The sequence below is a fragment of the Toxorhynchites rutilus genome, chromosome 2 (assembly GCF_029784135.1).
Source record: "Toxorhynchites rutilus septentrionalis strain SRP chromosome 2, ASM2978413v1, whole genome shotgun sequence".
NCBI classification, from domain to species: domain Eukaryota; kingdom Metazoa; phylum Arthropoda; class Insecta; order Diptera; family Culicidae; genus Toxorhynchites; species Toxorhynchites rutilus.
Window position 1 is genome coordinate 20,073,841 of NC_073745.1, and position 14,620 is coordinate 20,088,460.

Genomic DNA, 14,620 nt, shown 5'->3' on the forward strand with positions numbered 1-14,620 from the left:
TGTTGGACTTCAGACAAGAAATACGGCGTATATCTAGTCCTCACTGAACGGAGTACCTCTAAAAAAATGAGACTATCAGTAAACATGAAAAAATTACAGGAAGGTTGTGTCCGAGATATGACCGCATACGACGAGCCAGGCTACTTCATTATTAATCTCTTTGTTAACACGTTCGTCGCCCTGTCACCCGGATATGGGTGACACTTTCCTCGTTCAAATTAAATAGGATTCATTAAAGGAACATGACAGAATAGGCACTTAAATGCAACTATAGCAAATGTAAAAAAAATGCTAAAATCATAACTATATTAATACAATGTTTATACTATACTTTTTTATTATTTTATTGTACGCATGGTTCGTACTGCAGTTTTTTGCGAAACCCATATTATATGAAATTGAAATGTATTATTGTTGTCAATTCATCTTCAAATTGCAGAAAATATGGCTAGATCATGTAAAAGATGTTTACAAACTGAGTTTGAACTTCATTCAATAATTTAACCGCATGTTCAGCCTCGCAAGAAACTTAGAAACGTCGCGTTGGGCGACAAACATGTTAATAAATTGATGGCCCTAAAAAGAACCGTTTAGTTTGATTGGTGTTTTTTTGCAAATATGTTACATACAAACATACAAATATGTCACATCTAAATAAGACCGTTTAAAAACTCCAGCATTCTATCAAATCGAGCCCGATTAGCCACTCATTCACCCGGCGCGACGCTTCCACCGCTTTTAACACACTTCGATAGGCTCTCCTGCTCCACATCCCATTAAAACTCCTGTCTCTCACTCTTGCGGTATGGCACCGCATACATTCCCAGCAAATGCAGCGATATCTCTTATGCTGAAAAGCAATTTCAAGATATCGTCCATCCTGCTTGGCGTCCGATGATAGAATGTGGCTAGAGACGTCGGTTAATCGTTCGATTAATTCAAATAATCGAATATCTGAAATCATAATCGAGTAATTTTGTATCGAATAATTTGAAATCAAAATATAAATACATCGAATGATTGCACTGTAATCGCGATTAATAAAAAAAGGAATCTTTCTCATGGTTAATGCATTTCTAGGTTAAGAATTAAGCTATATAATTTTTTTTATCCAACATTTTTTTATCCAACATTTTTTTATCCAACCATGTAACATCGACAACCGGATAAACCACGCGACCAGAAAAACAACGTGATACGTGATTATTACAAGAAATAAATATTCGCTCGATTAATCGAATATTGAAAGACAATTATTCGAATGAATCGAATATTGAAAAATGCCCTAACGATTAATGGATAATCGAATAAATGAAAAAATTAGACATCACTAAATGTGGCCAAGCCCAACCATCGCTCACTTTATATAGCCATATAGTTAACGTTGTAGCGACCGCCTATATTTATTTATAATCTCTTTTTTGTCTCCCTCCTTCACCTTGTCCATACGATTCGCCCGTACCCGTGATTGCTTGTAATGAATAGCTGTTTTCTGCGGGATCGCAGACAAAATGTATGGGAAAGTAGGGAATTCTTTCTTCCAACTTTTCATCAATTTGAACTTTATATGAGCTGAAAAACAGTAATGTGTGTATTTGGAACCAAAATCCATTCATTAATTGAGGAGGTATTAGTGTTCAAAAACTGAACACTTTTTCACACTGAAATATTGACCCCCTATATCGAAAGGTTAGACGTAGTTCTACGTCAAAAAACAACGTACATATTAATATTAGAAAATGTATGGATTTCAGAAAATCTTAAATCAAACAAATAACTTCGATATTATTTGATATTATGCAAATATTATGCAAAGGCTCTTGATGCGGGCTGAATGGAAAACGCAGTAAGAACAAGCCGAGGCTCAACGTATTAAAGCATGGTTTGAGGGAAACTTTAGGAATGATAGAATATAACCATCGGCCTTTATCACTACCATTCCAACTTGACTGCCAAGATACAAGTTCACGTTCATGAGGAAAATGACGATATTCATCCAAAGTAATAGGCCTATGAAATGAGTCTCCTTCAATAGCGTCCTTCTTAGCAAGATAGTTCGCTTTCTCATTGCCTGGTTTCGAACAATGAGAATACAAAAGCGATATTAAATGAACTATTTATCAAAACAGTCAAAAACTGTTGGATTTCAGACAAGAAATACGGCGTATATCTAGTCCTCACTGAACGGAGTACCTCTAAAAACATGAAAAAATTACAGGAAGGTTGTGTCCGAGATATGACCGCATACGACGTTAGGCTACTTCATTATTAATCTCTTTGTTAACACGTTCGTCGCCCTCATACATCAGCAAGCCGTGGAATAAAGGTGACGTATAATTTTCATCAAAACGAATATTGCAGATTTTCTTCGTGATTTTTTTTTCTTGTAGGTCATTTCAGTGTTTTGAAGACTATTTCTCGAAGAAGTTGTGAAGTTATTGGAGCCATTTGTTTAGCGAGTGGAATTCCCCGAAGAAGATATACGAATTTTGAATTTTCAAGTGTTTTTCGGTGTGTGTGAAGCTTCCCGCTGTATTGAACCTTGGTGCAGGATTTCTGAAGATTCCCTGCCTCTGGAAAATATAAAACAGCTATGTTTTTGTTTTGTGTTACTTAATTAATTAATTAATTTTATTTATTTTTTTTATATATATACAAAAATAATAGTTTTGTTTTCTGTGAGTGTTAGGCATTTTATGCTCTCTCTGCTCTCATTTTTATTACACAATTCTATCTAAATGGAGGGGAACGAACCCTCCGATGTTGATATGAGCATCGTAGCTTCTCCTAGTAATTGTTTTTCTGAAGTTCGTCCTCCGAAGAAAAATAAAAAACAATCACAGTTAAATTCGACACAGCCAACAATTGATTCTGTTTCACTCAGTTCGGTTCAAAATCTAATTAATTCTCCTCAACATCCAATCATTGAGAATATTCCTCCCAAGAATCTTTCTCGAATACGACAATACCAGAACGTTTCGGGTTCATCGAAAAATCGTTGGGTGGTATTCTTCCGTCCCAAAGGGAAACCGTTAAGAGTGACCCAAATTTGTAAAGACTTGAAATCTAATTACTCAAGTGTCTTGGAGATTACAAAAGTTAATAAAGACAAACTTCGTGTTGTGCTCTCGGATTGTAAAGACGCTAACGCAGTTGTAAATAATTCTTTGTTCACTGCTGAATATCGAGTGTATATTCCGGCACACATTGTTGAAATCGATGGTGTGGTTTCGGAAAAATCTCTCCAACTAGCAGATTTCGAAAAAGCAGAGGGTATTTTTCATGATGTAAAACTTCCTCATGTGAAAATTTTAGAAGTTCGATCGCTAAATTCATTTATAATTGATGGCAACGAGAAGAAATATTTCCCATCTGGTTCTTTTAGAATCACCTTCGAGGGCACAACTCTTCCAAATTATGTGCTCATTGATAAGCTTCGTCTTCCAGTTCGATTATTTACTCCCAAAATAATGTCATGCACTAATTGCAAACAGTTAGGTCACACTAAAACCTTCTGTTGCAATAAAATTAAATGTTCTAAGTGTGGAGTAGATCATGATGAAAGTATTTGCAACAAGGATGCTGATAAATGCATTCTTTGTGGAGGTGTTCCTCACACAGTTAAAGACTGTCCAAAATACAAATCCCGTTCAATTAAACTTAAACAGTCACTTAAAGATCGTTCTAAGCGATCCTTTGCTGATATACTCAAGGCAGCTCAGGTATCCGAGATTTCAGAAAATCGTTTCTCTGCTTTATCAGAGGATGATGAATCGGATACTACTTTCGATCCAATAATCGCGGGAAGAACCAGGAAGAGAAAAAATTCTTCCTCCTCCAAGCCTGCTAAAAAAAGAGGATTATCCTCTAATCAACCAGAAGCTTCTTCTCATTTTTCTGCTCCTTCCAACAGTAACCCTCCTGGTTGGGGATCCTCTAAATATGACGTTCATTTCCCTGAATTGTCAAGTCATCCCAGATTTGCTTCTCGATCGGTTCCTGAACCCCAATCATTTTCAGGAGGTATTTGCTTTTCTTCAATTGTTAGATGGATCTTTGATATTTTCGGAATTTCAGATTCATTGAAATGTCTCATTTATGCTTGGCTTCCTACTATCAGTCAGTTAGCTAAACAAATGGTTGCAAAGTGGCCCCTCCTCTCCTTCATTAATTTCGATGCCTTATTTATTGGATGAGTCAGAGAATTCTACTATTCTACAGTGGAATTGTAGAAGTCTTCTTCCAAAACTTGACTCTTTCAAGCAAATGCTCCATTTTTTGAATTGCGATGTGTTTGCTCTATCTGAAACATGGCTTCGTTCGGACAATATATTAAACATCCATGATTTCAATATTATTCGTTTAGACCGTGATGATTCCTATGGAGGAGTTCTCATAGGTATTAGAAAATGTTATCCATTTTACAGGATTCCCCTGCCTTTAGTCACAGGAATTGAAATTCTTGCGTGTCAGGCACGCATCAAGGGTAGAGATTTGTGCATTGCTTCTATTTATATTCCACCAAGTACAATGCTTAATTATCGAAACCTTGTGAATATAATTGAGCTTCTTCCACAACCTCATCTTATTTTGGGAGATTTCAACTCACATGGCATTGGCTGGGGTGAATCTTTTGATGATCGAAGAGCTAATTCTATTTATGATCTTTGCGATGAATTCAACATGACAGTTTTAAATACAGGTGATATAACAAGAATTGCTCCTTCATCAGGCCGCGCAAGTCGCTTAGATTTATCCCTTTGTTCTTTCTCTTTATCATTAGATTGTCATTGGAAGGTTATCCAAGATCCACATGGAAGTGATCATTTGCCGATCACCGTTTCTATTTCAAATTATTCTAAATCGTCTGAAACTATAAATGTTCAGCATGAATTTTCTAGCTGGTTTAATTCATGACAGTGCTATTGATGCCCAAACGAAACGTTTTCCTGGGAATTCGTTTCGCAGACTTTCTCCTAATCTGTGGTGGGATCAAGATTGTACAAATCTCTATAAAGAAAAATCGAATGCTTTCAAGAATTGGCGTAAATCAGGCTCCTGCGAACGTTACGACAATTACATTTATCTGGAGCGTAAATTCAAAAGCTTCATAAAAGCCAAAAAGAGAGGCTATTGGCGTAATTTTGTGAATGGGCTTTCCCGAGAGTCTTCCTTGAGCACTCTTTGGAGAGTTGCCAGACAAATGAGAAATTCAACTCATTCAAATGAACAAGTTGAATATTCTGAAAGGTGGATCTTTGACTTTGCCAAGAAGATATGTCCAGACTCAGCACCTGCTCCACCTCCCTTCTTGGAGACATCTGATGATATTGCGCCTCCGTTCAGTATGGCTGAATTTTCGTTTGCACTTCTGTCATGTAACAATTCGGCGCCGGGGTCAGATAGGATCAAATTCAACTTATTGAAAAATCTACCTGATAATGCGAAGAAACGTTTGTTAAAATTGTTCAATGTTTTTCTTGAGCAGAACGTTGTTCCGCATGAGTGGCGACAGATTAAAGTTATAGCTATTCTGAAACCTGGTGAACCTGCTTCTGATTATAATTCTTATAGACCAATTGCAATGCTCTCTTGCATTCGAAAATTATTAGAGAAAATGATTCTATGTCGCTTAGACAGCTGGTTCGAATCCAACAACCTCCTCTCACCTTCGCAGTTCGGGTTTCGTAGAGGTAAAGGAACTAATGATTGTCTTGCTCTGCTTTCATCAGAGGTTGACATAGCCTTGTGTAGTAAGCAACAAATGGCATCAGTGTTCCTAGATATCAAGGGTGCGTTTGATTCAGTTTCCATTGAGGTTCTTTTTGAAAAACTTCATCTAAATGGGTTTTCTCCAAAATTAAATAGTTTTTTGTTTAACCTAATGCGTGAAAAACATATGAGTTTTTCCCATGGTTCTTCGTCAGTTTTACGGATTAGCTACATGGGCCTTCCTCAAGGCTCATGTCTTAGTCCAATCCTTTACAACTTTTATGTAAATGACATCGATGTTTGTTTATCAGGAAACTGTACTTTGAGACAATATGCAGCTGATTGTGTAGTGTCGGTAACAGGCAAAGACAGTATTCATCTGTATAATCCCTTGCAGATTTCTCTTGGTAATTTGGTTGAGTGGGCTTGTAAATTGGGTATTGAGTTTTCTTCTGAAAAGTCAGAAATGGTTGTGTTTTCAAGAAAACACCGTCCCGCACAATTGCAACTTAAACTTTTGGATAGAACAATTAGGCACTCGCCGTCATTCAAGTATTTAGGAGTTGTGTTTGATTCTAGAGGCACATGGGGTAAACACATAGGTTACTTGAAACAAAAATGTCAGAAACGAATAAATTTTCTCCGATCCATAACAGGGACTTGGTGGGGGGCGCATCCCGTCGATTTGATTAGGTTGTATAAAACAACCGTTCTATCTGTTATGGAGTATGGAAGTTTTTGCTTCAGGTCCGCTGCCCGTACTCATATTATGCAACTGGAAAGGATCCAATATCGCTGTTTGCGTATTGCTCTAGGATGTATGCAGTCAACACATACAATGAGCCTAGAAATTTTAGCTGGTATCCTTCCTCTTTCTGTGCGCTTTTTCGAGTTATCATTTCGTTTTTTGATACGTTGTGAAACACTCAATCCGATAGTGATAACAAACTTTGAAAAAATGCTAACCTTAGGCACTCAATCTAAGCGAATGTCGCTATATCTTGAATTTCTGACCCTGGAAAGCCCATCTGCTTTACTTGGTTTCCAGACCATTCCTTCAATTTTGTTCAATCCTTCTATTAATTTTGACTTGTCAATGAAAGTTTATGTGAGTGGTATTTCCAGTGATCTCCGCCAAATAGTCATGCCTGCAATTTTCTTGTCAAGATATAAACATATTGACTCAACCAAAATTTTTTTTACTGATGGATCTAGTCTTAATGGTTCCACAGGTTTTGGGGTATTTAATATTAACTTCTCCATATTCCGTAAGCTTAGTTTACCCTGTTCGGTGTTTGTTGCGGAATTGGCTGCAATATACACTGCATTACAACATATTCAGACCTTGTCCCCTGAACATTTTTACATTTTTTCTGATAGTCTCAGCTCTTTAGAGGCACTTCGTTCGGTAAGGTCTAGATATTCTTCGTATTTCTTGTCTGGAATCCAACATCTTTTAAGTGTTTTGATAAGTAGATCATTTAATATCACTTTTGTATGGATTCCCTCTCATTGTTCGATACCAGGAAATGAAAAAGCTGATCTTCTTGCTAAGAAGGGCGCTACGGAAGGACTGTTATTTCATAGGCCAATTACTTTTGATGAATATCTCCATTTTCCTCGTGAACATGCACTTCAATGTTGGCAGACAAGTTGGAATGGTAGTGATAAAGGTCGGTGGCTGTATTCTATCATTCCTAAAGTTTCCCTCAAACCATGGTTCAAAGGATATAATTATTCTCGTGATTTCATTCGAGTAGTGTGCAGACTCATGTCTAATCATTATTCCTCGAATGCACATCTTTTTCGAATTAACATCAGTGATAGTAACCTATGTATTTGTGGTACAGGTTACCACGATACTGATCACATTATATGGTATTGCTCTGAATTTCAAAATAAAAGGTTATCTTTAATAGAAAATTTTCGCAAAAAGGGAATGCCACTCAATGTTTCGATCCGTGACGTTCTGGCTACTCGTAATCTCGATGCAATTATGTTGATTTATTACTTCCTCAAATCCATACACTTTCAAGTATGAGTATGTGTGTATTTTTCTTTTATTTTTGATTATCGTTTACTTCTCCAACTTTTTTGTTTTTTGTTATGAATATTTTTATTATTTATCAATAATATATGGTTATTAACGTTTTCATTTTTCTTCAACTATTTTCCTCAGAACTCAAAAAAACTCAGATGCACGCAATTGCTCGCAATCTTCAAGGAGGTGGTTTTCTCTATAAAAAATCCTCAAGAAGAAGTCTTAAATAATATTTCATAATGAATTGTTTTATAATTATTCATATTGTTCTATTTCTTGAAAAAATCATAGGGTTTTTATGCCTTTATGAGAAAGAACATTTGCATAGTTCTACTCACAGAGGCTTTTCCCTATACATAAACACGGCTCATTGATGCTTAACGTTGCTGAGCCAGTTGAAAATAAATTAAATTAAAAAAAAAAAAAAAAAAAAAAACGTTCGTCGCCCTGGCACCCGGATATGGGTGACACTTTCCTCGTTCAAATTAAATAGGATTCATTAAAGGAACATGACAGAATAGGCACTTAAATGCAACTATAGCAAATGTAAAAAAAAATGCTAAAATCGTAACTATATTAATACAATGTTCATACTATACTTTTTTATTATTTTATTGTACGCATGGTTCGTACTGCAGTTATTTGCGAAACCCATATTATATGAAATTGAAATGTATTATTGTTGTCAATTCATCTTCAAATTGCAGAAAATATGGATAGATCATGTGAAAGTTGTTTACAAACTGAGTTTGAACTTCATTCAATAATTTATGTTCAGCCTCGCAAGAAACTTAGAAACGTCGCGTTGGGTGACGAACATGTTAATAAATTGATGGCCCTAAAAAGAACCGTTTAGTTTGATTGGTGTTTTTTTTGCACTTCACCAATAGTACAATAGAGCGATTATGGCAGAAGGGTGGTGATTAGTCTTTGCATGGTGCACATCACGATATAAGGTTTCTCAGGAATACTTTCAGCATTCCTCGGGTTTCTTCGTAAATGCGTGCAGAGATACGCTTGACACCACCAGTATTCTAATTTCTACAAATTGCAGATACACTGGATATGAGAGCAAAGATTGCTTTTACGAATCTAACAAACAAAACCCGGGATATCCGTTTTGATAATGGTTGAGATTTTTCAATTGTTTAATAGTCTCATAAAATACATTATTTTATTTATTGTAATGAATTGTTATGGAGTGCCCTAATCGATTGATACAAAAATCTCGTAAATCCACTAGTACAAGTAAGTACATGAGCCGCTGTTTGTGTCGTCAATTTCGACCAATCAAAACCAGAGATTTCTGTTGGGATAGTGGTAGAGATTTTTTAATTGTTCGATGGTTAGTTTCATGATATATAAAGGGTGTGTCACATCAAATTGCATCACGGAAAAAACGCTGTAGAAATTCGCCCAGTAGACCGATCCTTTTGAAAATTTTAGACAGTGAAATATAAACTCTTAAACAACTTTTGGCATTTTCTTTTTATTCATACTTCGAGCCCAAGCCCGTATGCTCGTGCCTTCCTCTTTACCCCGTCCATAAGGTTCTGTACAACGTCAGGTTGTAGTTTTTTTTTTAACAGAAATCCATTTTCTCTTGAAGTCCACCTCCGATTTGATAACTTTTGGGTTCTTCCGGAGGGCCTGCTTCATAATCACCCAATATTTCTCTATTGGGCGAAGCTCCGGCGCGTTGGTCGTGTTCATTTCCTTTGGCACGAAGGTGACCCCGTTGGCTTCGTACCACTCCAACACGTCCTTTGAATAGTGGCACGAAGCGAGATCCGGCCAGAAGATGGTCGGGCCCTCGTGCTGCTTCAATAGTGGTAGTAAGCGCTTCTGTAGGCACTCCTTATGGTAAACCTGCCCGTTTACCGTGCCGGTCATTACGAAGGGGGCGCTCCGCTTTCCGCAAGAGCAGATCGCTTGCCACACCATGTACTTTTTGGCAAACTTGGATAGTTTCTGCTTGCGAATCTCCTCCGGAACGCTGAATTTGTCCTCTGCGGAGAAGAACAACAGGCCCTGCAGCTGACGAAAGTCCGCTTTGACGTAGGTTTCGTCGTCCATTACCAGGCAATGCGGCTTCGTCAGCATTTCGGTGTACAGCTTCCGGGCTCGCGTCTTCCCCACCATGTTTTGCCTTTCGTCGCGGTTAGGAGCTTTCTGAACCTTGTATGTACGCAGGCCCTCCCGCTGCTTGGTCCGCTGGACGAATGAACTTGACAAATTCAGCTTATTGGCGACATCCCGGACCGAACTTCTCGGATCACGTCTAAACTACTTAACTACGCGCTTGTGATCTTTTTCACTGACGGAGCATCCATTTTTGCCGTTCTTCACCTTCCGGTCGATGGTTAGGTTCTCGAAGTATCGTTTTAGTACTCTGCTGACCGTGGATTGGACGATTCCCAGCATCTTACCGATGTCCCGATGTGACAACTCCGGATTCTCGAAATGAGTGCACAGGATTAATTCACGACGCTCTTTTTCGTTCGACGACATTTTTACAAATTTACGAAAAATTGACAGTGAAGCATGGTCAACGTGATCTATACACTCTTATCTGATTATAAGCGAAAGCTGAAGATATAACTCCTAAAAAATAAATTTCTACAGCGTTTTTTCCGTGATGCAATTTGATGTGACACACCCTTTATTATTTTCTTCAATGTAAAAAATTGATGACGTTTGCATTTAAAAAAATGAACAAAAATTGCCGATTTTTAATGGGTTTACCTTATGAGGCACTGAAGAAACTACCCATGCAGCATCAATCATAGTAACCCATGAGCCAACAGAAAAAAAATTGACAGCTCTTGTCGAACTCTAACCGTGATGGCGAAAACAGTGAAGCTACTCCGTTCAGAAGTGTGCGCGTTCCAAAAACGGTACTCCAACGCGTCGAAAACGGACATCGTGCGGCATTTTGTGGACGCCGGATACACTCGTTCCGGCATCTTCTTCTTGGCACTATTGGACAAAGGAAAGCTGAAATGGAAGGTCAAGGGAAAAGTGGCTATATCGCTGCGTGCGCTTAGCCGGAAGGTCGGTGCAACCGGCCAAACAATGAAAAAGTACCTGGAGAACATGGACATACATGTCAGGGAGCGGAAGTCCCGTCCACTGGTCTCGGAGCTGCAGGCAATGATGCAGCGGCAGCGGCTGAATAAGATGATCAAGTAGATTTTCCCTGCGAATTGCAACGTGGCGGTGGTGATGGACGACGAGACCTATCTCATCCTGGATGGCAACGACTAGCAGGGTACTTTGCATTTACTTCCCCCAGGAAGGATGTGAGTACCGAAGTGAAGTTTATTTCAAACACCAAGTTCCTCAAGGAGGTGCTGCTGTGGCTAACAATCAGCGAGAAGGGGATGTCAAAGCCGCTCTAGCCGTGAACGGGGGAATTTCTAGTACGAAGTGCCTGCCGGAAGTTGCGTCGTTCATCAAGAAATACCATGAAGGCGAGGACGCGGTGTTCTGGTCGATTTGGCGCGTTAACCCACAACTCGAAGCGATCGTGCGGCGAGATGGAGCGGCCGAATATCGATTTAGTACCCAAGTCGGCGAGCCCACCCAACGTCCCCCAGCTGCGTCCTATCGAGAATTTTTGGGCAAACCTGAAGCGTAAGATCTACTCCTACAAATTTATCGCGAAAACTGAGAAGGGATTGATAAATAAAACGAAGAAAGAACTCAAAAACATGCCTACACGCATGTTTTCGTCGCCATGGCGAATGTTCCGGTTAACTTCCGGAAGGCCGCTCGCAAGGGCGTAGAATTTATTTGCAAGTAAGCTAATATAACTACCTTCTATGGGAAACTATCAAACTTAATTATCTGTCTTAGGTTTTTTATCACCATCCGAAAAAGTCCATTTTTTAATAAAAACGTTATGTTGTAAAGCCATGTATATTGCAGTCAAGTGAATAAGTTGCCTGTGGATCCAAGAAGACTAGAATCCAATTGAACAATTGACCAAAAGGAATTGCCTCCTGGAAAAGATTGGGGTTTTGGAACCGATTGAAAAAAAAAAGAAAATTTGGGATGATTTGACGATTCAGGGAAATGCACGTCAATCTCAACCAGGAGGGGTATTGTTGGAAGAACAAAATAATTTGAAGATGATTCTGGTTTGTAAGAGATCAATCCGCTTTTTTAGAAGGCTCGGATGAGGAATTAATTTTTCTCTTCCTGTCTCTTCTTGTGATTATTGTACGAATTGAGAATCCGATTCATCATCCTCGGATAAAACAAAGAAAGCGTTTTCTGAAACCTCGGATGCCTGAGGTGATGCTGGTTTGAGCATATCAGTAAAGGATCGATTAGAACGGTCCTTAAGTCATTGCTTGAGTTTCAAAAAATCCACCTCCACAAATGGTGCAATTATCAGCAGCCTTTTTACTAGGGTCTTCATCATGATCGTCTCCATATTTTGAACATTTCATTCTATCACAATAGAAGGTTTTTGTGTGACCTAATAGTTTACGATTAGAGAAAGTCATTATTTTAGGAAAATATTACCGAACTGGGAGACGAAGTTTATCAATAAGCACATAATTTGGAAGCGCTGTGCCTTCGAAGGATACTTTAAAAGAGCCAGATGAAAAATACTTCTTTTTTTGTACCCTCAATTGAGAGTTCAGGAATCTCACCTCCAAACTTTCAATATAAGAAATAAGATTCACATTATGGAGAATACCCTTAGCTTTTACAAAATCTTCTGGTTATCTTTAACCAGATTTTTCCAAAACCATCGATGTCAACAATATGTGCCGGAATATAAACTTTATATTCATCAGTGAAAGAAGAGTTTTTCACTGTCGCACTCGCATCTTTGTAATTTGAGAGCACAACGCGAAGTTTATCTTTTTCGACTTTCGTCATTTCTAAGACACTTGACTACTTTTTGGGACACACTTAGAGGTTCCCTTTAGGACGAATGAATACCACCCAACGATTTTCGGATAATTCCGGGGCCGACTGGTATTACTTAATACGTGGAAGTTGAGAGCAATTAGCCAAATATTGTGCCGAAGATAGAAGAACAGAGTCACTATCTGGCACATACGTAGAGTTAGGCAGTGTTTGTTTTTTTTTGGTTTTTTTCTGGAGGAATCAAAAAACGTTTGAAAGAGTGTCTAAGACCCTCATTTCATTATCGGAGGGTTGGTTTCCCTGCATTGAAAAAAGAAGAATAACAAAATTGAGAGAAACAGAACTCGTAAAATATTATTGAAATACTATAACCATTAAATAAAATGATAATAACAATAAATGTATGTGAGAAACATAAAACAAAAACTTGTCTTTAACGTATCTAGAGAGGCTAGAGAACTTCTAAACCCCTTGAAGCCGGTTCAACGATCCCTTAACACTCCAAAAAGCACTTCTTCCGAAATTGCTTCAAAAATCGTCTTGAATATAACTTGGGAGGGGAATGAGCTTCCTAAGCCCTTTGTTTTGAGTGTCAATTCATTACAATAAAATTTGATTGGTTATTGGGTGATTGTACTTCGATAAACTCTGGAAAAGTTTGCATCTAAAAAAGCTCATTTCAATGACGATAAATCTTTAGAATATACCCTACCTATTTGAGCCACATCATCCACTAACGGAAATATTTTATATATCTCAGATATTACATTGTTATTCATATGAGCTGCTCATAGTTCACCATCTCGTTAGTTGTCATTTTGGAAGCAAGTGACACTTCTTCAGTCACTATATCTCTTGGCTACAGCTTCCACAACTTGCACCGCTGCCACGGCCGCCCCATTCGTTTTCCAATCCTCATTTAGGTCACGTCCCTCATTTCAACCGCGCTCGTGGGTACATTTACGCCAAAATTCGGTCCCCGGCGCAGATTGAGTAATCAACACGTCTCCGTCCAAATTATGGAACGTACCACTCTTCGGGTCGACATGCCGCGATTCGAGAGTGTGTTGCGAGTTGTGATATGGTATTCTCTTTTGGTTTAAAAAATTAATGACCCGCAAGTGAGTGAGATGTGCGAACAGTTTTTGGGTTTTTTTTTCTGTCGCCGTTGTTGTTACTCTGTTTCTCCCATCTTTTAGCTGCAGGACAACACGCCGAGCGAATTGACAATGATCCCCGGTTCCTCGTGTGCCTTTCGGGAGGCCAAACCCGAGCAGAGCCAGAACCAAGTCAACTTTATTATTACATTAGCGCTGTAAGGTAAAAACATTGTAATTCCAGATTCCAGCAGTAAATATTTTATGATCTCCTTTACACACGTTAACATGGTTTTAGCTTTTTGACGAGTCAGACTCCGCCTCGTTCTCTGGTGGCGCTCTGATGCCGCCTTCAGTCTCAAACGCGGTGGACTCCCGCCCGCAACTCAAAATCCAGTAGCTACTAGCTGTTGTTTCTTGACTTCATGAAGCCCACAAGAAAAGGAAACCCAAGAAGGGAAAAGTATTGCTCACACTGATTCTGGGAGAACCAATTTTTCACATTTCTATGCTAATAAAGTGACACTCAGCGAATATGTGAGCTACGTGACGGGTGCCCGCTGCATACCTTCCAGGCGTGTTCCGTCCCTCATCCTGTGATGGAACGTGAAACTTTTTCCTGCTCACTCTTTCTCTCCGCCTTGCACGCGTCCTGTCCTCCTCCGCAAAGATTATAACGCAATAAAGTCGAACTTTATCAACGATGTATGTTTTAAGTAAGAGTAAAGAAGTGTTGAGTTAATGGAGAAATGAAATTTATCTGATTTTTTTTGCGCTCACATCTTAGTGGGTGAGAGAAGGTAGTGTTTTTTTCGTGCTTGCTTTTTGGATTGACAGCGGAGTTTTATGACAAGCGGAATTCTTCTTGAAATGGTGATGCGTT